The sequence below is a fragment of the Myotis myotis genome, unplaced genomic scaffold (genome assembly GCF_014108235.1).
Source record: "Myotis myotis isolate mMyoMyo1 unplaced genomic scaffold, mMyoMyo1.p scaffold_m19_p_2, whole genome shotgun sequence".
Lineage (NCBI taxonomy): Eukaryota > Metazoa > Chordata > Mammalia > Chiroptera > Vespertilionidae > Myotis > Myotis myotis.
In genome coordinates this window covers 123,274,358-123,298,049 of record NW_023416324.1, presented here as the reverse complement: position 1 = coordinate 123,298,049, position 23,692 = coordinate 123,274,358, and the positions used below count along the sequence as shown (strand labels likewise).

The window sequence follows — 23,692 nt, the reverse complement described above, 5'->3', positions numbered from 1 at the left end:
GAGGGCTGGAACAAAAGCATGGATGGAGTGTTTGTGTGAACTAATATAAATTCAAAGTAAACATAATTACATAAAAGGGTACGGTCTTTTTTTTTTTTTTTTTTTAGTTTTATTCATTTCAAACGGGCCGGATCCAGCCTGTGGGCCATAGTTTGCCCACGGCTGGGCTAGAGCATCAGCCTGTGGACTAAAGAGTCCCAGGTTCGATTCCGGTCAAGGGCATGTACCTTGGTTGCAGGCACATCCCCAGTAGGGGGTGTGCAGGAGGCAGCTGATCGATGTTTCTCTCTCATGGATGTTTCTAACTTTCTATCCCTCTCCCTTCCTCTCTCTAAAAAATCAATAAAATATACTTTTTAAAAAATCCTATTTACCATTGTAACAAAAAAATTAATATAATTAGGTATAAATTTAACCAAGGAGGTAAAAGACTGTACTCTGAAAACTACAGGATGTTGAAAAAAGAGGTAAAGGAATATATAAGAACTGGAAGAATATACCATGTTCATGGATTGGTAGAATCAAAATTATTTAAATGTTCATACTACTCAAAGTAATGTATAGGTTCAATGCAATCCCTATTAAAATACCAATGGCATACTTCACAGATCTAGAGCAAACACTACAAAAATTTATATGGAACCAAAATGGACTCCAAATAATTGTAATATTCTTGAGAAAAAAGACCAAAGTTGGAGAATCACAATACCAGATATCAAGTTATACTACAAAGCCACTGTACTCAAAACAGCCTGGTACTGGCAGAAGACCAGGCATATAGATCAATGGAACAGAACAGAGAACCAGAAATCAACCCAAGGCATTATGCTCAATTAATATTTGACAAAGGAGACAAGAGCACACAATGGAGTAAAGACAGTTCCTTAAATAAATGTGTTGGAAAAATTGGACAAGTACATGCAAAAAAAAAATGAAAAAATGAAACTAGATCACCACCTTATACATAAAAATAAACTCAGAATGGAAAAAAGACTTAAATTTAAGTCGTGAAACCATAAAAATCTTAGAAAAAAACATAGGCAGGAAAATCTCAGACATCTCTCATAGCAATATGTTTACTGATACATCCCCCAGGGCAAAGCAAACTAAGGAGAAAATAAACAAATGGACTACATCAAAATAAAAAGTTTCTGCACAGCAAAAGAAACCATCAACAGAATGAAAAGAGAGCCCACTGGATGGGAGGATATATTTGCCAATGATACATAAAATAGATCCAGAGGCAGCCCTAGCCAGTTTGGCTCAAAGGATAGAGCATTGGCCCATGGACTGACTGAAGAGGTCCAAGTTCAATTCTAGTCAATGGCACACACCTAGATTGCAGGCTGGATCCCTGACCCTGGTCGGAGTGTGTGGGGAAGGCAACCAATTGATGTGTCTCTCTCATATGGATGTTTCTCTCTCTCTGTCTCTCCCCTTCCCTTCCACTCTCTCTATAAATCAATGGGAAAAATAATGAGGTTAATTTTCAAAATATATAAGGAACTCATATAACTCAACGAAAAGAAGACAAACAATCCAATAAAAATGGACAAAAGACCTAGACACTTCCAAATAGTCATACAGAAGTCCAAGAGACATGAAAAAATGCTCAAAGTCACTAATCATCTGAGAGATGCAAATTAAAATGACAATGAGGTATCACCTCACACTTGTAAGAATGGCTATCATCAACAAATTAACAATGACAAGTGTTGGCAAGGAAATGGAGAAAAGAGAACCTTTGTACACTGCTGGTGGGAATGCAGACTGTTGCAGCCACTGTGAAAAACAGTATGGAATTATGAGTTTCCTCAAAAAATGAAATATGGAACTCCCATTTGACCCACTGATCCCACTTGTTGGAATATATCCCAAGAAATCAGATACACCAATCAGAAAGAATGTATGCACCCCTATGTTCATAGTAGTGCAATTTACCATAGCTAAGATTTGGGAACAGCTCAAGTGCCCTTCAGCTGTAAAAAAAAAGTTGTGGTACATTAACACAATGGAATACTACACAGCTGTAAAAATAAAAGAACTCTTACCATTTGCAACAGCATGGATGGACCTGGAGAGTATTATGCTAAGCGAAATTAGCCAGTCCAAGATAGACAAGTGTCACATGATCTCACTCATATGTGGAATCTAATGAACAAAATAAACTGATGAGTAAATAGATCCAGAGGTAGCCCTAGCCAGTTTGGCTCAAAGGATAGAGTATTGGCCCAAGGACTGAAGAGGTCCAAGTTCAATTCCAGTCAATGGCACATACCTAGATTACAAGATAGATCCCTGATCCTGCTCGGAGTGTGTGGGGGAGGCAACCAATCAATGTGTCTCATATGGATGTTCCTCTCTCTCTGTCTCTCTCTTTCTCTTCCACTCTATCTATAAATCAATGGAAAAAATATCCTTGCATGAGGATTGACAAAAAAAAAAAAAAAGATACATAGGCATCCAAGCATGGAACAGACTGAGGAATTTCAGAAGGAAGGTAGGGGAAGGTGAGTGGGTGGGAAAAGATCAAACAAAGAACTTGTATGCATATATGCATAACCCATAGACACAGACAATAGGATGGTGAAGGCCTGAGGCTGGCTGTGGGTTTGAGTCAGCTAGAAGAGGTCAATGGGGAACAAAAATGGACATATGTAGTATTTTTAACAATAAAGACTTAAAAAAAAAATAAAATAGTTTCCATATAGAAAAAAAAGAGCTAAAAAATAAATAAATATATAGGTGGACTTTTAGCTTAATATATTTTAAGATAAGGATGAATTTTTTATTTGACTGCTCTTTTTTGAATTTTTAATTTATATTTTAACTTTAAAGAACAAGTTTGTGTCCAATGGTGATTAATTTGATTAAATAGAAAAATAGTAGGTATGTCACATTTTATTGATTTTAGAGAGAGGGAGTGAGAGGGATAGAGAGATGCAAACACTGATGAGAAAGAAACATCAATGGGCTGCCTCCTGTATGCCCCCCACAGGTGATCGAGCCCAAAACCTGGGCATATATCCTGACCAGGACTTGAACTATGACCTCCTGGTTCTTTGGCCAATGCTGAACAACTTAGCCAGGCCAGCTGGATAGATCTGTCTCATTTTTAATCAGTTGCTTTTTAGCTATAGTTTCATTAGAAAAAAAATGACTTTGGGCATATAACTGCTATTTTATAAGCACAACTCATGGGCAAACTGAAAACAAAACTCCATTTTTGCCTCCCACTTTATTTTATTCTTTCTTTTCTATTGGGAGGTGTTTTCACCTGATTAACCATTTGAAGGTTTCATCATCCTTTTTCTAGTGTAGGTTAATTGAAGGCTCTATAGTCAGTTCATGTCACAAACAATCTTACTTCAGAAATTATACTATCCAGTCCCCAATAACCAAAATTTGACTTACCATCCTTTTTTCTCCCCTCTTTGCTATGGCCTAGCTGTAGATGGACCATTCTGAAGGAGAGAGGAAATGGGTCTTTCTGTCTCACTCATCTCTTCCTATACTCATATTCCTGTAAATACCACTCCTAAATTACATGAAGTGGAAGTTAAAGGGAGGCAGGGAAGTGCTTACTTGGACAAATACTATCACAAGATGGGTTGTTGTTTTTTTAATCCTCACCTGAGAATATTTTTTCCATTGATTTTGTTGTTGTTGTTGTTTGAGAAATTGGAGTGGAGAGAGGAGGCAGAGAGAGAGAGAAACATCAGTGAGAGACAGACACATCGATTAGTTGCCTCCTGTTTGTACCCAACCTGGGTCAGAAATCAAGTCTGCAACCGAGGTACCTAACCTTAACTGGAAATCAAACTCACGACCTTTGGGTCTACAAGTTGACACTCTAACCACTGAGAAAAACTGGCCAAGGCACAAATGACATTTTAAGTAACTTAGCCTGGCAGATGTTTAAGGCTTTTGTGGACTTTTTGGAGGCCAGACTCCTCTGGATATGACACCTGTGTATCTTCTCTTCAAATGTGTGCCTCCCCCTCACCTCTAATCCCTCAGGTGACCACTTCATACATAGACTCTAGCAAGTAGAGTTCTGTTGTTTATCCTGGAAATCTTGCTGAAAAGAATTTAAAATGCCTTCAGGATGGCATTACCACTCTTGTCATCTACACCTTATCTTATATATATTTTTGCCCGTCCACTAGTGAGAATGAAGTCATTTCACAAATGAACCTTTATTTCTCTCAATTCAGCTACTTCAGAGAGTCATAACCTTGCTCTGAAGAATGTCAGGGGCCCTGGCTGGTGTGGCTCTGTTGGTTGGAGCATCATCCCATACACTGAAGGTTTATAGGTTGGATTCTTGATCAAGACACATGCCTGGGTTGTGTCAACTCCCGGTTGGGGACCAGAAGAGAGGCAACCGATCCATGTCTCTCTCACATTGATGTGTGTGTGTGTGTGTGTGTGTGTGTGTGTGTGTGTGTGTGTGTCTCAAAAAAAAAAAATCAATAAAAACATATCCTGGGGTGAAGATTTTTTAAAAAGAGAATGTCAGGGTATTTGTCAGATAGCAGACCAGAGAGTCCCCAAAATATTGGTGACATATGCCAAGCTCTCCAAAATATGCTCAATGAAGCCCATCTTCCTACGTGTAAGGCCCAGGAGGAATGACTCCCAGGTCTCCTTTAGGATGGGTGGTGGGACGTAGAGTCCACCACCAGCTCTTGAAGAAAATCTCTGCACAAATACTTGCTTCTTATGCCACCTACTTTCTCAATCCTTTCATTATGGGTATTGGAAACTTCTAGCCAGTTAATTTTTTCAGACAATTTCCTTTTGTTCTGGCATCTCACTTAAGAATTTTACACCTGCAGCATTATAATGCTTCCGTCGAAATTTCCAGTTTTCACACGCTATGACATTAATATTGGTCATTTTGATAATTAAAAATGACAGTGTAGTTTCTATTAAGTAACAAATGAAAATAAACATCCTCCTCTTATTATACAGCCAAAACATTTCTCCCAAATTTTACATGTATTATGTACTTTTGCAAAGAAATGAGTGCACATTTAAAATACACATGCTACAATTTTATTCAGATTGAAGAAAGATGCATATTTTATTCTCTGATTTCTCTTCCTCCATACAAACCAGGAATCAATATGCAGATGCTAGACTTGCAGACTCTCTTAGGATGACAAATCAATAAAGAACCCTATTGAAAAATGCTTGCCTGGAGGAGAATATAACTTTTTCTTTATCTCTGTAAGCTCACAGGACCAAGTTATTCTCATTCTGTGTTAATAGTACTGAATTTTCTTACTGCTTTTTCATGTCAAAGGCACTCTTCAAATATGTACTTAATTAAACCTCTTTTTAACAGAGGTGGCCCTGTACTCATCCACTCACTTCACTTTCCTATCTCTTGTGTGGAGAGTTCTCTTTGAAGTTACACCGAAGAGATGTGCAGGAGTGAAGGCGATGAGGACACAGCCAAGGGCATTTGTAATGAACTTTGATGGGAAAAAGTTTAGATTAATTTATCTATTCTAGCAACCCTCTACTTAGAATTCTTATAAGAGGAAATACTAAATTACAGAAAGATAATGAGTCAGATTTCTTGTTCACTCTGAAATTCTTGCCTTCTAAATGCATTTGTGGACATCCTGTGGATTCCTGAGGATTTAGAACTCTGCAAATATCCAGTTTTATAGGACTTATTTATTTTGTATTATGCCTGGACTCTTTATGTTTATCTCTTATGATTGCTTTAAAGCTCACAGCTGGAATTTGACTTATTAAAAGGTATCTATTTGTCTGAATACTTCTTCCTGGATTGATTCTTGAAGGAAATCCATTATTTGTAGCTATGCATATTACCCATAACTACACGTTTGGAAATAGATGTTGATCATTTGAGAAAGTGTTTTCTAGCTGCTTACAATACAGAGGCAATTTCAATAGTAGAATTGAATCTAACTACTATATACAGTGGCTGCCAAATAATTCATTTTAATTTTTTTATCTCTGGTTATCTCAGTCATTTCCAAGAAAATTTTTTTTTTGATTGATTACTTAAAGGTTTGCAAAAAATGCAGCAAACATATGAAACATAAATAACTTAATGATCATAAGTTTCATAATTATAATAATTTTTTTCTTCATTGTATTCCTGTTCAGGCATGCTGAATCTTCTTTAGGACATTACATTTTATAGCTTGGCTCATATTGTATTATTGCAAATATGATTTTTATTTTTTCATGCATTGCAGACAAGATATAGAATGAAGTAAGAGTCATATTCATACTTGATTTCCAATTTACCCGAACTTATTAGAACTATTGGGAGTCATTTGTTTAAAATCTTTGAATTGTTTTCCAAGTCACAGATGCTCTACTCAGTAGTGAAATTGTCCTTATTGGTTTCTACCAGATACTGAACACATTGCTTCTGCTATTTTAATAAATTTATACTCAGAAGTGCTGAGGTTCAGATTTTTGGAGATTTTTACAGAAAAACATTTTCTGTACTTCCCATATTTTTTCAACAATTCCTAAGAGGCATTGAACAGAGGGGCTCTCAGATTTTCTCCCTTTTGCTAAGTTACTTTCTATGTTACTTAGTTATATTTATGTCTATTGAGTGATCAATCTAAACATCAGACCTCTTAACATTTTTATTATTCACAATCCCACCACTGATGGTGCCAGCCCTGTTCACACCTCCTGATGGGTGCAGGGTGTGAGCAGGGCCGGCACTGTCAGCAGGTGTGAGCAGCAGCTGCTGCCCTGATCGCCCCTCAGGAGCAGGGGTAGGTGGAGAAACCCTCAGGGGTCACTGGGGCTGGCAGCCACCACTAGCACCCACTGACAGTGCCGAGTGATTGGGGCCAGTGCCAGGCAGGCACCAGCAGTGGTTGCTAGTGAGACCAGCACCAGAAGCAGGTGTAAGTGCTGGCAGCAGGTACAAGTGCCCAGTGGGACCGCAGCACATGGGAACAAAGAATTTTCAGTAACCACCAGAGGCATGCCCTGATGACAGCAACAGGTGCCCCACCGTGGTCTGGCACCCCTGCTCACCTGCTCCACCATCCTGCGTGGCCGATGCCCACCATGTTTTGCGCTCTGCCACCTGCTGCTGACACCCCGCCATGTTCTGCGCATGCCCCCTGGTGGTCAGTGCATGTCATAGCGACTGGTTGTTTGGTTGTTCAGTTGTTCTGCTGTTCGGTCTATTTGCATATTAGGGTTTTATATATATACTAAAGGCCCGGTGCACAAAAATTTGTGCACTCGGGGGGAAGGGGGGGTCCCTCAGGCTGGCCTGTGCCCTCTCGCAATCTGGGACCCCTCGGGAGATAACGACCTGCTGGCTTAGGCCTGCTCCCAGGTGGCAGAGGGCAGGCCCAATCCCTAGGTGCAGACTCTGGTCAGGTCCAGAGCATGGCTGATTGGGGAGTTGGGGTGCCGCCCCCTGTCACACACAGAGCTGCAAGGCTATCAGGGGGTTTGGGTGCTGCCCCCTGTCACGCTGATCCTGGTGCCGGGAGGCCTCGCGGCTCTGCTGATCCCGGTACTGGGAGGCATATTACCCTTTTACTATATAGGATAGAGGCCTGGTGCACAGGTGGGGGCTGGCTGGTTTGCCCTGAAGGGTGTCCTGGATCAGGGTGGGGGTCCCCACTGGGGTGCCTGGCCAGCCTGGATGAGGGGATGATGGCTGTTTGCAGCTGGTCAAACCCCCTTCAGGGTGGGGGTCCCCACTGGGGTGCCTGGCCAATCTGGGTGAGGGGCTGAGGGCTGTTTTCAGGCTGGCTGGTAACTGAAGCTCCCAACCACTCCTTTTTTTCTTTTTTCTTTTTTATTCTGGGCCAGCTTTATCTCTGAGGCTTGGCTCCAGCTCTTAGGCCTCCACTGCTAAAAGCAGGTTTCTGGCCTTTGTTTACCTTCTGTATTTGAAACAATGTTGCGATCCTGCTGGCTGAAGCCCGGCCGACTAAAGCAAGTTTCTGGGGTTTTGTTTAGCTTCTATATTTGTTACATAGTTGCTTAGAGTTGCAGCTCAGAGGCCAACAGAGTCAAGCAGGGAACGTTGGAGTCCTCCATCACTGAAGCAAGCAAGCCTCATGTTTGCTTCAAGCTGCCTGGCTGCCGGCCGCCATCTTGGCTGGCAGTTAATTTGCATATCGCCCTGATTAGCCAATGAGAAGGGTAGCGGATGTACGGCTTATTACCATGTTTCTCTTTTATTAGATAGGATAGATTATTCCAGCCATATTTGTAACTTTAGTTAAAAAGTCCTGACAATTAATGGGATTTTATTAGTTAAAGGTAATTATATCCTAATGGTACCTGCCAGACCACATAAAACTATACTTAACAACATCTAACATTGCATTAAAATAATATAGAGAAAATAAGCTAGTGTGCTTTGAAACAGACCCCTTGTTTGAATCCATTTTAGATGATAATCTTTTGATCACTTGGGATCTACTATTAAGCCAAGTAAAGCTCTAAATGTTTTAAGAATCAAAACTATCAATTCCCTTGATCTTTATCTTCATATCACTAGTATGCTATTTATTATCTATAATAATAAAAGCATACTATAGACTGGACATCCTTCCAGATGACCTTCTGGATGAAGCCAGGGCTGCGAGGGAAGCCCGGGTCCATGATGCCTGCTGGCAGCCAGAGGGAAGCCTGGGTCCTGGGTGCCAGAGGGAAGCCGGTGCTGACAGCCAGGGGAAGGAAGGCCTACTCTTGTACAAATTTTGTGCATAGGGCCGCTAGTCATTTAATAATTAAATAAATTGCATATACATGGCATAAAAAAATGAATGTAAATCACCCCAAGAACTTGTCACCTGCTGTCCTATCTGCCTAGAACACTCTCCACCCAGCTTTCCAGTGCTTGCCTGCTTCCTTCCATCCAGCTCTCAGCTTCATCTGTCCTCATAGGAGTTCTGGGATACATTATCTAAAAAAAAATACTCCTCCCTACTGAGTCACTCTCTATTATATAACCTTCTTTTTATTTCCTTTATAGTATTTATCAGCATCTAAATACTTTTATTTGTTTATTTATATATTTCCTATATCTACAGATTGAAACAAAAGCTCCATGAGGACAGAGGCCTTGTCATTTTTATTCATGGAGTCCTTAGGTAACAGAATAATCTCCGGATTGTGGTAAACTCTCAACAAATATATATTCATTCATTCATTCATTCATTCATTCATTCATCTAACTCACATCTATTGAATGAATGCAAACACCTAAATTAACTTCATACCTGTCTAAAATCAGGAAGAAAATAACCCACACAACTTTCCTAAGCAAAATGGAGTTGATAAATAATGCCAGGATTGTGTGGCCTTGTATTCATCTAGAAGACTTTAGGTTAAATGCAATGGAGGCCAGGAAAAGTACCAAGTCTCTTTTAAGCTTTTATTTTGAAATCATTGTTAGAGAGCAGTGCTTTGTAAAATTGGAATGCTTAGTGTCCTACAAGATGGACTCTGTACATAGCACCTGATAATTGTTGAATACCTAAATATTTTCATTCTACTTGGCCTGTGATTCTACCCAATAATCATACAAACGGGCATATTATTTCTATATGGCCACTGCTTAAATAAACATATCACCTCTAATATGATATTCCTATCTATACTAATAAAAGGATAATATGCTAATTAAACCAGAGAGATGTCCTTCTGGACAAAGCCATGGTGGTGGGGGCCAAGGCAGAGGTGGTTAGAGGCGATCAAGCAGGCAGTTAGAGTAGTTAGGGGTGATCAGGCTGGCAGGGGATAGCAGTTAGGGGTGATAAGGCCGGCAGGGGAGCATTTAGAGATATCAGGCAGGCAGGCAAAGGCAGTTAGGGGTGATCAGGCAGGCAGATGAATTAGGGTGTTCAAGCAGGCAGAGGTGGTTAGGGGTGATCAGGCAGGCAAGCAGAGTGGTTAGGGATGATCAAGCAGGCAGGCAGGTGAGCAGTTAGGAGCCAGCGGTCCCAGATTGTGAGAGGGATGTCCAACTGCCAGTTTAGGCCCAATGCCGGCAGTCGGACATCCCCTGAGTGGTCTGGGATTGGAGAGGGTGCAGGCCAAGCTGAAGGACCCCCCCTCCCCCCCGTGAACAAATTTCATGCACTGGGCCTCTAGTCTATATATATAAAAGCCTAATATGCTAAGTTTCCGACCAACATGCACTAACCACCAGGGGCCAGACACTCCAACTGGTAGGTTATCTTGCTGTTGGGGTCCCGCCAATCGGGACTGGGCAAGATGGGTTGGACACTCCCTGGAGCCCTCCCACGGTCCATCCCTGGATGGCCAACCTCCCGCAGTCCCTCCCTGGGCAGCCGGTGTCTATTGGTCCCAATCGGGATTGGGCGAGACAGCCCCAATTGGCCCAGACCACTGGCCAGGCTGAGGAACTCCAACTGTGCATGAATTCATGCACCAGGCATCTAGTCAGTAGATAAAATTAGATGTGCTAATTTTTATTTTTAAAGAAGTGCCAACATGTAAATTAGTGAACTATAATTTGGTTTCTTTCTGGACTAGGGCAACTTAAAATTGTTGGGTCCAACTGCAGTAATGAGGACTAAGCTACTCTATAAGATGCTTCAAAATATAGAGACTTAAAAATAGAAAAATTAATTTTCTCTTTTGTAACAGATCCAAGTATGCAGGTCAGGTAAGTAGCAGCTGTGCCCTATGAAGTCATTCAGAAACTAAAGTGTTCTACATTGTGATTCCAACATTACCTTCGTGTTTCTCGTCTGTATGTCCATAGTTTCATGCCAGAAGTAACCAAGCTGCAAATAATGGGAAAAGGAAGGTATAAAAAATTCACGTGCCAAAATTTTTAAGGCCCATAACTTGAAACGTCACTTTGACTTCTAGTCACATTCCATCAGTGAAAATGTAACCAAAAGACCACAGTTAACTATAAAATTTAAAAATATTTTTTAAAGGATGCTTTATAAAAAAATTAATACATAAGTAATAAATTACAGAAATTCTGCTTTTGGTGAAGTCATCATCACAGACTTTTAGGTGGAGAAAGTGAGCTTTACCTGTGTGAACATACCAACTAGAGGAAAGAGAAAGTCACCAAAAAATTTTTAAGATGACTTTATTTTTTATAATAAGCAGAGATTATAAGAAATAAACAAACCAAAACAAATCAAGAATAAATGATAAGAGACATAATACATTGATGTAGCTTACATCAATATTGAAACAGAAACTTATGCAGTAGAAAACTTCTAAAAGCCTTTTTATAACTATATCAGAGAATCAAATTAAGAACCTTGCTACAATGTCATGTACAAGAGCATTTTTCTTTGTTCTATATAAAAAAAGGAGCAAGATAAGTCATGCTAGAGCAAAAAGTCAACTCTCATATGAGAAGTGTGTTCCTTAATAAATACCATGTCATGAACTGTCATATTTTAAGACTACTTCTAAATATAATTTTCTGTTATTCTATGAATTCAATAACTTTGCTATTTTTAAAAAAAAATGTAGCTGCCTAACATCTTTTTTACTTTTTGTGACCTTCTCTCTGTTCTCACAAAAGTGAAATATATATAAAACTTTTAAGTGAAATAAAATTTTTAGCAAATTTAATTTTTTATTTTATAACAATATTTTAAACTATTGGGAAGTACTAAATTATGGTTTATTTATTTCTTCTACAAACATCTTCTAGCCTATCATCCATAAGCATTGCTCTGAGTACAGAGGATTAAAAAGTAAATGACAGGACACCCTGGCCAGTGTGGCTCATTAGGTTGAGTGTTGTCCCATGCACCAGTCCCATGTCTGGTTCAATTCTTGGTCAGGGTACACACCCAGGTTGCAGATTCAAACCTTGGTCGGGACATGTGGGAAGCAGTCCATTGATGTTTGTTTCTCATGTCAATGTTTCTCCCTCTCTCTCCCTATCCTTTTCTCTTTCTCTAAAATCAATTTTAAAATATTTTTAAAAGGATGCTTTATAAAAAATAAATAAATACATAAGTAATAAATGACAGGAATTCTGCTTTTGATGAAGACATCATCACAGCCTTTTAGGTGGGGAAAGTGAGCTTTACCTGTGTTAACATGCCAACTAGAGGAAAGAGAAAGTCACCAAAAACTTTTAAGATAACTTTATTTTTTATAATTAATTAAATAACTCTGCTTAGTAATCCCAAATATGCAGAGTAGGGCAAAACATTTGTGAGTATTCTTATATTATTATTTATTAATTATTGTATTATTTTTCCATACAAACAACTGTAAACTTACTTTGCCCCACCCTATATTTTTAAAATGATTTCTTCATTTTTAATTTCTTAAAAAGCCTGTTCACAGCACATTCCAAGAATGCTGCACAGAAATGGTTTGCTGCTCTTAGTCAAACAGAGTATTTCAAAAAACAAAACAAAATAAATTTAAAATGGTTAATGGTTTTTTTAAAAAAAATAGGTCTTTAATATTTCTGTAAAGGCAATAATCATCATTCATTGAAATCTTTGTTTCATAGTAAACACTTCAGAACTGTAATAAGTATCAACCCCCAATCACACTTCTCTAAAAAATATACAACAGAAACAAAAATAAATATATTTCTAGAAAGAACATATTTGTCATTTTAAAATAATGTTAACCCTGGACAGTTTGGCTCAGTGGATAGAGTGTCGGCCTGTGGACCAAAGGGTCCCAGGTTCAATTCTGGTCAAGGGCATGCACCTGGGTTGCAGGCTCCTCCCCGGCCTAGGCCCTGGTCAAGGTACCTGCAGGAGGCAACCAATCAATGTGTTTCTCTTACATCTATGTTTCTCTCTGTCTTCCCCTCTGTCTTCCACTCTCTCTAAAAATCAATGGGAAAATATCCTTGGGTGAGGATTAAAAATTAAAATAAATAAAATAATGTTAAGGAGAAACTCTCAAGGGTAAATAATGATTAGATTTTTACTCTCAACGACCAGATTGGGTCTCTAGTGGTTCCAATCTGAAATCAGCAATAGGAGGAATAATTACACTGTAGTTAATGAACTTCAGTCCTAACAAAGCCAATACAGTGCTTGCTTTACTTAAGAAGTGGCATCCAGCCAGTCTAAATATTATTAAAAGTGAGGTCAGATGGTTCAAACTAGTTGGTTAATTTGGTACCAAATTTGTTTCAAAGTTACTGTTCATCCCTTGACTTGCTGTATTTATCTTAAATGAATCAATAAGTACAGAGTTTGAGAGAAATGGACACTAAACTTTGTATCACTGACTTCATTAAAATATGTCAAACAGGTTAAATCTTACCATTCTGACCTTCCAAATATCTTACATTTTCCTTATAAATGCAGAGCAGCTGCACCATGAGTTACACTCTGTCCATTTCACCTAAATGTAGAAAGTTAATTTTAAACAATTTGGATGGTTAAGTTCTTTTTTATTTTATTTTAATTAAATCTTTATTGTTCAGATTATTACAGTTGGTCCTCCTTTCCCCTCCCCCCATAGCTACCTTCCACCCAATTCCCACCCCACCCTCTGCCCTTACCCCCCCCCATACTGTCCTCATCCATAGGTGTACGATTTTTTTCCAGTCTCTTCCACACCCCCACACCGTGTTCCCCCTGAGAATTGTCAGTCCACTACATTTCTATGCCCCTGATTCTATTATATTCACCAGTTTATTCTGTTCATCAGATTTTTTATTCACTTGATCTTTAGATTCACTTGTTGATAGATATGTATTTGTTGTTCATAAATTGTATCTTTACCTTTTTCTTCTTCTTTCTCTTCTTAAAGGATACCTTTCAGCATTTCATATAATACTGGTTTGGTGGTGATGAACTCCTTTAGCTTTTTCTTATCTGTGAAGCAGTTTATCTGACCTTAAATTCTGAATGATAGCTTTGCTGGATAAAGTAATCTTGGTTGTAGGTTCTTGGCATTCATCACTTTGAATATTTCTTGCCACTCCCTTCTGGCCTGCAAAGTTTCTGTTGAGAAATCAGCTGACAGTCGTATGGGTACTCCCTTGTAGGTAACTGAGTTTCATTCTCTTGCTGCTTTTAAGATTCTCTCTTTGTCTTTTGCTCTTGGCATTTTAATTATGATGTGCCTTGGTGTGATCCTCTTTGGATTCCTTTTGTTTGGGGTTCTCTGTGCATTTGTAAGTCTATTTCTTTGACCAGGTGGGGGAAGTTTTCTGTCATTATTTCTTCAAATAGGTTTTCAATATCTTGCTCTCTCTCTTCTTCTGGCACCCCCATAATTCAGATGTTGGTATGCTTGAAGTTGTCCCAGAGGCTCCTTACACTATCTTCATATTTTTGGATTCTTTTTCTTTTTGCTTTTCGGGTTGGGTGTTTTTTGCTTCTTCATATTTCAAATCTTTGACTTGATTCTTGTAATCCTCTAGTCTGCTGTTGGATCTCTGTATAATATTCTTTATTTCAGTCAGTGTAGGCTTAATTTCTAGTTGGTCCTTTTTCATATCCTTGAGGGTCTCACTAGATTTATCGGTGGTTTCTAGAAAATTCTTGAAAAACCTTATAACCATGGTTTTGAACTCTATATCCAATAGTTTGCTTTCCTCCATTTCTATCATTTGTGACCTGTTTCTTTGTCTGCACATTTTGGCTGCTTCCCTGTGTTGATAGAGTGGCTTTCTGTGCTAGGTGTCCTATAGGACCCAGTGGCTCAGCCTCCCCAATTACCTGAGGTGGACACTCTTGGTACACCCCTTTGTGGGCTTTGTGCACAGTCTTGTTGTAGTTAAGCCTTGATTGTTGTAGGTATCACTGGGAGAAATTGACCTCCAGGCCAATTGGCTGTGAGAATCAGCTGTTTCTATAGTGGGAGAACTTCTGTGCTGAAGACACCCTTCTGGGGCAAGACTTGCTTCAGTGGGGCTTTGGTGCTCACTGAGTCTGCCCTCTGAGTGTGTCCCTTATGGATCTGAGGAATTGTAATCTGGATGGTCCCACTCTGACCACTGGGTACACTGGCTCTTGGATCTCTAAGGAGGTGCTAAGTTAGCCTCTGCTTGAGGCTACCTAGCAGGAGCTATGGAGAGATCTGCAGATTCCTCTTCTTTGTTTGCAGTTTGGATGTGCCCACATGAGGCCTAGCTGTGAAGCAATGCAAGCTGCTGTGGGGCCTTGGGTCTTCTTTTGGAAGTTCTGGGTCTCTCTGACCCAGCTTCAGTTTTTTAGGTAATTTTAGATTGCAAAGGGGCAGGCCATTCATATGCAAAAGCCTCTGTGTACAGCTTGGGTGGGGCGGAGTCTCAGGAAATCAACAGGGTGGAGCAAACAGCTGTGGCTGATCCTTAGCCCTGCCTTAAGAGGCCCCGGGTCTCAGTGTCCCGCTGTAATTGCTGCAAGCACCTCTGAGAGAAAGCCGCCCTGGAGTTCTGCCCAATGCCAGACAATCCAGTTTCTCCCCATATGAGTCTGGTTCCCCAGAGACTCGCCTGGAACTGGAGTTCAGAGCAGTCAGGAGTTTGAGTCTCCCTTCTGATTGAAAAAAACAACAGCGTCCTCAGTTACCAGCCCTTTCCATGTGAGCCTCCGTACCTTTGCACTTTACTTCTGCACCTCCTCTGAGTCTCAGTGTGCTTTTCTCTTTCCTTCTAGTTGTAGAATTTCCACTCAGCCAGCCTTCCTGTGGTTCTGGATGATGTCCGTTTTGTCTTTTAGTTGTATTTTTGAAGTGGTTGTGTGAGGCAGCAATTTCAGGTGATTACCTATGCTGCCATCTTGGTTTTCCTGGATGGTTAAGTTCTTATACCAGTATATTTATCTTTCAGAAACCTGCAATCCTTTCCTTGGATATGAACTTGGTAAAGAACTCAGTTCATATTCATGATGTACCAATAAAAAGTATTTTGTTTATGTTTATTTTCATCAGCAATTCTGAAACCAGATTTCCACTTAAGACACCTACTAAAAGAAGATATTTTCCTTTAGAATCATGGTCACGGTCTGGAAAAAGAATTGAGAAGGGCTCATTTAAGTCCAATAAAATATTTGAGGTAAGATGAAACTCAAAGAATAGAGGTGATCAGAGCAAGCAGGTGGTAATAAAGACCTCCCTTGTAAACACTTCTGGCCTTCCTCCCATATCTGGAAATGTTACCTACATTTTTAAAATTATCATCAAAACATTTTATGCCATGAATCCTGTAAATTTCAACTACATAACCTGTAGCTGTTAAAGAATTATATTATCCTGTTCATAAGATGAGAGGTAGTGACATTTTATTCTCTCAATGCCGACCTAAATATTCCACACATCTGGCATATGGGTTACCAGGGGTAAAGCACAGATGCACCACTGTACACAGCTCATGTCGGTATCTCAATGCACCTGTAACTTCATTTGGCATTGGCAGCTGGCAATCCCCGCTGGGTCAACACTGAAAGCAGTGGGTACTGGTGCTATTCATTGTATGGGATGGAGGACCTTCATTGTCTTTCAAAAATGAAGCAGCTTTCCTTCCATTCCTCCAAACATGATCTTCATTCATTTTCTCCAAAGCGTCTATCTCAGCTAAGAAATCAACTTCATAGTCTGCTGAGATGTATAAACCTAACAGCACTGAAGAGCTCTCGTTCACTAAGGGCTTCCTCCACTCCGCCTTTCTGGAAAAACTGTGAGACATTCCTACAGTCATGGAACAAGAACTCCAGGCCATGAGGATGAATGGTTCTAGAGACTGACTGACATGGATCAACCAAACCTTCCCAGCATGCCACAGCATGTTATATTCACAGAGGTCGGCATGCACAAGCATGTGCTCATTATAGTATAACTGCTGCATCAAGTGAAAAGTTTGTAGGCTTTCATTTCTTCACTACTGAGCTTTACTTTTTTCATTGTACATAGTACCTGATAACAAAAGCTCCTTTGTCTAAGGGTTGGAACTTGATCATGGCCAATAAAAGACATAACTGAAATGTGTTTCTTGTGTAACACAACTGCTGGACAAGGAATCCCAGCTTCCTGCATTCTGGTGAGGGTGTGCATTTTTTTTTCTGCTCATATTCAGATGATCATATGTGGATTTAGTTTACTGAAGTAATCTTTAAACCTGAAATCACCTTTAATATACTTGTCACGGTTCTTAAAACTCATTAAGGCAGAGGTTCTCAACCTGTGGGTCGCAACCCCTTTGGTGGCCAAACAACCCTTTTACAGGGGTCACCTAAGACCATCCTGCATATCAGATATTTACATTATGATTCATAACAATAGCAACATTACAGTTATGAAGTAGAAATGAAAATAATTTTATGGTTGGGTCACAACATGAGGAACTGTATTTAAAGGGCCAGAAGGTTGAGAACCACTGCATTAAGTGTTGTTTAAATACCTTGATGGCACAATCTATAGGTATAAATTTACTATATTTTTTTCATCTTCCATGCTTCCTCCATAGGCATGAAAGACAACAGATCCCTTTCCTGTACTAATGCACCCAGTGGTTGACCATTTTATACATAAGTAAGCGTGTCTTAGGGTCAACTGCTTTTTCTGCAGTAGAGTGTTCTTTTTTATCAAGGTGGCACTTGGATGTTCTTCTGAGTAGGCATGTTGTTTTAAAGCATTGAAAACATGGTTTGATAGTTTTAAATCCATTCAAATTCCATCTCCTTCCTGAACCCAGGTGCAAAATGTTCCATTCTGGCTGTATTCTTCCTCCCACAGACTACTTCATCATGTTTGGTGGCGATGTCTTTTCCTTTTAGAATAAAACCCTTTTTGGGAGTAGGAACTGGTTTTGCTGGTCTTTAGAGGTCATCACGAGTATCCTGCCAGTCAACCTCATCTTCAGAGCTATCACTGCCTTCATAGGGATGCACTTTTTGGTAATTTTCAAAGGAAATGGAAACTTTGCTATCGTCATTGATTTTTTTTTTCTTCATGCCTAAACTGTGCATCATTCTCTGTCAAATTCCATCTGTAGCATCTGAGCCAGCATTAGGTCACTGGAAGTATCAGTGTTTTTCTCCAGTAAGAAATGGTCCTTCAGCAACAGCAACTTTAAGAAAACCAGCAGCTTCTTCTAATTGCAACTCTTTAGCCAACTGCTCAATCATGACATCAGCCAAAGATCAGGATATTGTCTTTTGAAGGGTAGCCCATGGACACTTGTTGGTCCCAGGCTGCTGCCAGCCCGGGTTCGGGCAATGGCACTCAGACCAGATCCATGGGGGTAAGGAGCCAGCCACAAGCACAGGAGAGATGGCACCTCCCAGCCTCCACAGGGGACCTGAGGTGGGGCTGGGGCAAGGGTGGGGGGCTGGAGGGGCAGTCTGGGGAGTTGTAGTGACAGAAGTCAGCAGCTAGCGCTGCATCCCTGCCCCACCCTGTATTTTATTTAAAGATTCTAAAATTGGGTTTTCAGTTATGGACCATTTCTATTTTTATTAAACAAGAATAAATTTTAAAACATATCTATATTGTTTCAGTTTCTACATGATAAGTTAAACTTTAAAACCACACATAATATGCATGCTAGCTAGTATCAGTATGGCAACCAGGATAAGCCTATGTGGCAGATGGATGAGGGATAAAGCAGAGTCAACGTACACTAAAAGTTTATGACTTCATTGTGAAAACTTACAATTCTTCATGTGGGAAAATATAGTCAGTCATAGCGGGGAAGTTCATTTTGAAGTTTAAAGAGTCAAACTTCTTACCTCCTTAACTTGAAAATAATTCTAGCAGCAATTAAACACTTTAAGAAATTTTGTAAAAAAGAATCAGTGTGGAGAATTTCCTTACAGACCATCAGCTTTCATCTCTAGACTTTATTCAGGAGTACATCATAAACATCTATAAACATATTCTGGTGACTACTGTATTTTTATTTCTTTTTTTAATGTTTTTATTGATTTCAGAGAAAAAGGGAGAGGGAGACAGAGATAGAAACATCAATGATGAGAGAGAATCATTGATTGGCTGCCTCCTGAACCCCCTCTCCTGGGGATCCAGTGCAACTCAGGCATGTGCCCTTGACCAGAATCGAACCTGGGACCCTTCAGTCCACAGGTCTGTGCTCTATCCACTGAGCCAAACCAGCTAGGGCAACTGTATTTTTAAATATCTGTAGAGATATCCCAGTAAACATCTGTCCATTCAGGGTTTTCCTGACTTAAAATCTTCCATCTATACTAATAATAGAGAAATATGAAAATTGTCCAGGACACCATCACAGTAACAGTAACAACCAAACATCAGGCTGCATGGGGCAACCAGGCCGGCAGGAGGGTTAGTGAGAGACAACCAAATGACTGAACAGCAGGCTGCCTGGGGCGATCAGGCCAGTGGGGGCGGGGGGGGGGCAGTTGGGGGCAACCAGGCCAGCAGGGGGGCAGTTGGGAGTGACCAAGTCAGTGGGGAGAGCAGCTGGCGGCCACCAGGCTGGCAGGGCGGCAGGGACAGTTAAAGGCGACCAGGCCAGCAGACAGGTGAGCAGTTAGGAGCCAGTGGCCCCGGATTGTGAGAGGCATGTCCGACTGCCAATTTAGGCCCAATCCTGGCAATTGGACATCTCCCAAGGGGTCCCAGATTAGAGAGGGTGCAAGCTTGGCTTGGGGGGGGGGGAAACCCCCTCCATGCATGAATTTCATGCACCGGGCCTCTAGTATTCCTATATTTTTCTATCTTCCCTTCGGTGTCTTGGCTTTGGATACTCCTTATAGGACAGTTCTAAATTTAATCCCAAACTATCATACACACTATGACATCGCAGGTTAATTTAGGAACATAACTAGCATGCCTGCTAGTGTCAAAGCTGTCTCTAAAGTAAAATAAGATAGCATGACCTTGTTCCATTTTGTCCCAAAATATTTGTCATGTGCAAAAAGAAAAAGAAAGTGATTGTCAATCTAATAACATACTGAAAATGCTATTGTTAGAGAGACAAACTCTGTTGTCCCTGAGTAAACTGTGGGACCTGGGAGAATAGCCTGAGATGTTTTTGTTATTAACAGGGCAGGAGTGAGGCTATAAATTCCCACTTAAGCTTCCTCTAAGAGAGGTGCCCGTCTAACTACAGAGACCATGTGGAAACAGATGCCTTGAAATGTGCTGACCAATTCATCCATATAAAGGCATATGGACCCTGCTGTCACTAAAACCATCAGTGTAAACAATTGGCAGTTTACAACTATATAATCTATTTTCATTTGGGGGAAAAAAAGCTCTCCTGGCTACATTTAGACATCCTCTTACATAAGGTACTAAAATGTACCCCATTAAATAAGTTAACACACCTAGCAAAATGCTTTTTTATTTCTATGGAAAAAATTAAATCCCTGGAGTCTGTGACTAAAGTTTCATGTTTTATTAAGTGGCTTTATCTTTTCCTGCTTCGAAGTATTTTTTCTCACCCTCACTTCCCTCAACAGTTAAGACTAAACACCTGAAGCTCTTTGTGTTCAGGACTTCATCTTAGAAGATGGTTTCTTTGCACTAAGCTGATAGTTAAAAGTTTGGGGATATTTTCTGGTTGGTGGACTGGGTGATTAGTTTATTGAAATGTTTCCACAGCCTTCTTTTATAGTTCTCTATTGCTCTGCATCTTTTTTTTTTATGTTTGTCTGAATTGAACTATATTTACCATCTGCTGTTTCTGGCTCTCAAATGATCTGAAACCTTTGAATTTTGTTAAATCATTCCTCATTATTGCTCTTTTAGTAGTATCTATAAAGTCTATCTATTTCCCTCTTCACTGTTTCTCTAGGACATACTTGTCATGGAGATACTAAAACACCAAACAACCAGTTGCAAATGCAAATTCCTCAGCCAAACTACAGCTGAGTCTCTGTCTTGAAGTTTACTTTCCCCATCACTGTGTCTCTATTCCAAGCTTTTTATTTGGTTTATTCACAGCATGTGGATAAGGAAGTCCTTCAATGACATCGTGATAGTTTTAGTGTATTAGATCCTCTGAATTTGTTTTAGCTATTATCGTAGACCACTTTTCTCCCACAACATAAAAGTTTTATTTCCCATGTCTTTTTGTTTGTTTGTTTGTTTGTTTGTTTAGCTATCCCTATCTCATTTTTTAAAATAACTTCAATATTTGGTAGAAATGAAGGTTTTAAAAAAAAAGTAATGAGCATGATATGCCCTGAAAAATAAAAAGATAAAAAAAGAAGAAAGCTGTTGTGGTCTAAACACACAGAAAAGAAGAACCTTTTCATAGGACCTTGGTGCCCATAGGCAATCATAGGTGTAAAGCTTCACAAAAGCTGGTAGGTGGAAGAAAAAGGTAACACAACTTTTTGATAACACACCCAGTAATCCAGGTAATACAATCTACTTGCATTTTTAGAGGCTTTTGTTCCAGCCAGTCATTTACCCCTTCATTCTTTCATTCTTTTATTTGTCTCCCAGTTATCAACTACTGCATAATAAACCACCCCAAAGTTGGTGGCAAAAAAAAACAGTAATAATTTATTATTTTTCTCAATTCATTGGATTGACTGGGGTCAGCGAGGCTGTTTTTCTGCTCTCCCAGGTGGGGTCACTTATGAAGCAGCATTCTTCCTGAGGCTTTGCTGGAGATGGAAATCTCCAAGATGACTTCATGCCCATAATTGCTAGGCTGATTAGAATGGCTGGGGAGTACTGTGCTTCCCTCTCCAGCAAAGTGAAAGACATCTGCCACAGTGGTTCAGGACTCTAAGAATGAAAAGTAGTAGCTGCCAGGCACAACATCATTTCCTCTGCAGCCCAATGGCTGAAGAAGATCACAGGGCCAGTCCAATTCAAGGATGCCCTCTGCTTCTTTATAAGAGAAGTAGCATGTCTAGGCTTGGAAGAATTGTTTTTGGCCAAAATTCACATTCTTCCTATGCAAAATGTACTCATCTCAAAATAAGACCCCGTTTTATTCAATCATGGCATTAAGCTCTGACTTAAAATGCAAGATCTCATTATTTTAATTAGGCCCAGATATGAATGAGATTCATCAGATGCAACTCCTTTTAACCTAAAGCCTTTGAACTTAAAAATGCAAGTTATCTGACCCTTGCATAACCAATATTCAATAGCGAGACAGGGGCAAAGCAATTACAATAAACACTTTTTCTCACAAAGGAAGGGAGTGGTAATCATAGCCATGAGTCCATAGCAAATGAGTCCATGAGCCCAAATTTCAAAACTATAACTGGGAAAACATGGAAGGAAGAAAGGAAGGAAGGGAGGGAGGGAGGGAGGGAGGGAGGGAGGGAGGGAGGGAGGGAGGGAGGGAAAGGGAAGTTAGGGAGGGGAGGAGAGATAAAGGGAAGGGAAGAGAAAGGAAAGAAAGAGAAGAGAAAAAAATACAATAAATTGGGAACATATTTTCAGGTCCCCCAACTTCACCAGGCACTGAGAACGTTTTGTGACTAGTCTGCTTTGTGGTATGGTTTCGTAATTCATTGTTCTCAACTGGGTTCACTTTCTGAAATCTTGGCACCTCTCTTTGACACATCTTTTCTTTTCTATTTAAAGAAAAAAAAAAAGTGCCTGTATTTTCATTTGAGAAACTCTCTCAGCCTGCTTCCTGCTGGTAGAAATTTGGAACCCACAAACTCTTTTGCAGTTTGAACTGTCTGTCTTTTTGTGTCTGACTTCATAGTATGTTTTCTAATAAAATTATCTTTAAAACTTTGTGATTTTTCTGTAAATATTTTTGGATTTTACTCACTACTCCCAAAGTCTCATGATTTAGGTTTGTGTTATGGTAGCATTTACTCCCAGGGAAGAATTCCTGTATGACTCAGCATTTAGTAAGGGAAACAGAATAATACTAGACAAGGGATAAGGGATTTCTTATAGGAATTAGACCTCACACAATTGTAGAAAGGGCTGGGGTAATAAAGACCCAAAAGAGAAAGTTGGTGGCTCAAAAGAATAACCAAGTGATTGGTCTGAAAAACCAGACACACCCAGATTCTAAAAAGAGATCATGAAAGTGTACCAAGCAGAGAAGTCTATGGGAAACTCTTGCTTTTCTGAATAGCCATCCAAGAAAGTGGAGGTGACACTGGAGTTGCTGTTAGTAAGTTCAACAGTCAGGAAAAAAGAGCTAGTTTCGGAGTGGAGGAGAGACAGGACAAGTTGGGTGTTTAACTAACACCTCTGTAACTATCGGTCACAACCAACCATGACAATCAGTGAGAACAATGGCTGTTCCTCCCCCTGCACCTCCCAAATTTCATACAAGTTTCTCTTTTGGCCAACCCTGCTGCTGCAGCGAAGAGTTCCTAAGAAATGGCATTCCTAACAGAAACAAGTTGATGAAAGAACCATCCAGCACAGGCAGGAAGCGTAAGCATTGCTTCCAAAAATGACAGCGACTCCAGAAGGAGCTAATTGAAATTTCCATGATAAACCAATATGTGAGCAATTTTATATCCTGACATTTTTACATTTTAGAAAGATGACTGAAACTATGTTAAGTTATGGCTCAGAGCTCAGATTTTAGAATAAAATAGTCTGGATTTTAATTTTGGATGTTACTTACTAGTAATATGGTCTTGGGAAAGTTATTTAACTTTAAGTCTCTCACCTTAAACATGAGAATAATAGTAATGGTATTCATGTTGTAAAATGATGTGTCTAGAGTAATTAACACAAGACTGGAACACATTAGGTACTTGATTCTTATCAGTTGGCATTGTTATCCTTGAAACAATAAAACATCTTCATT

At 39.8% G+C, this 23,692-nt stretch overlaps 1 pseudogene; it reads right to left on the bottom strand.

Annotated features, from left to right (window-relative positions):
• Positions 1–16,393: 16,393 nt before the first annotated feature.
• LOC118675663 lies at positions 16,394–18,195 on the bottom strand (annotated as a pseudogene).
• Positions 18,196–23,692: the final 5,497 nt, after the last annotated feature.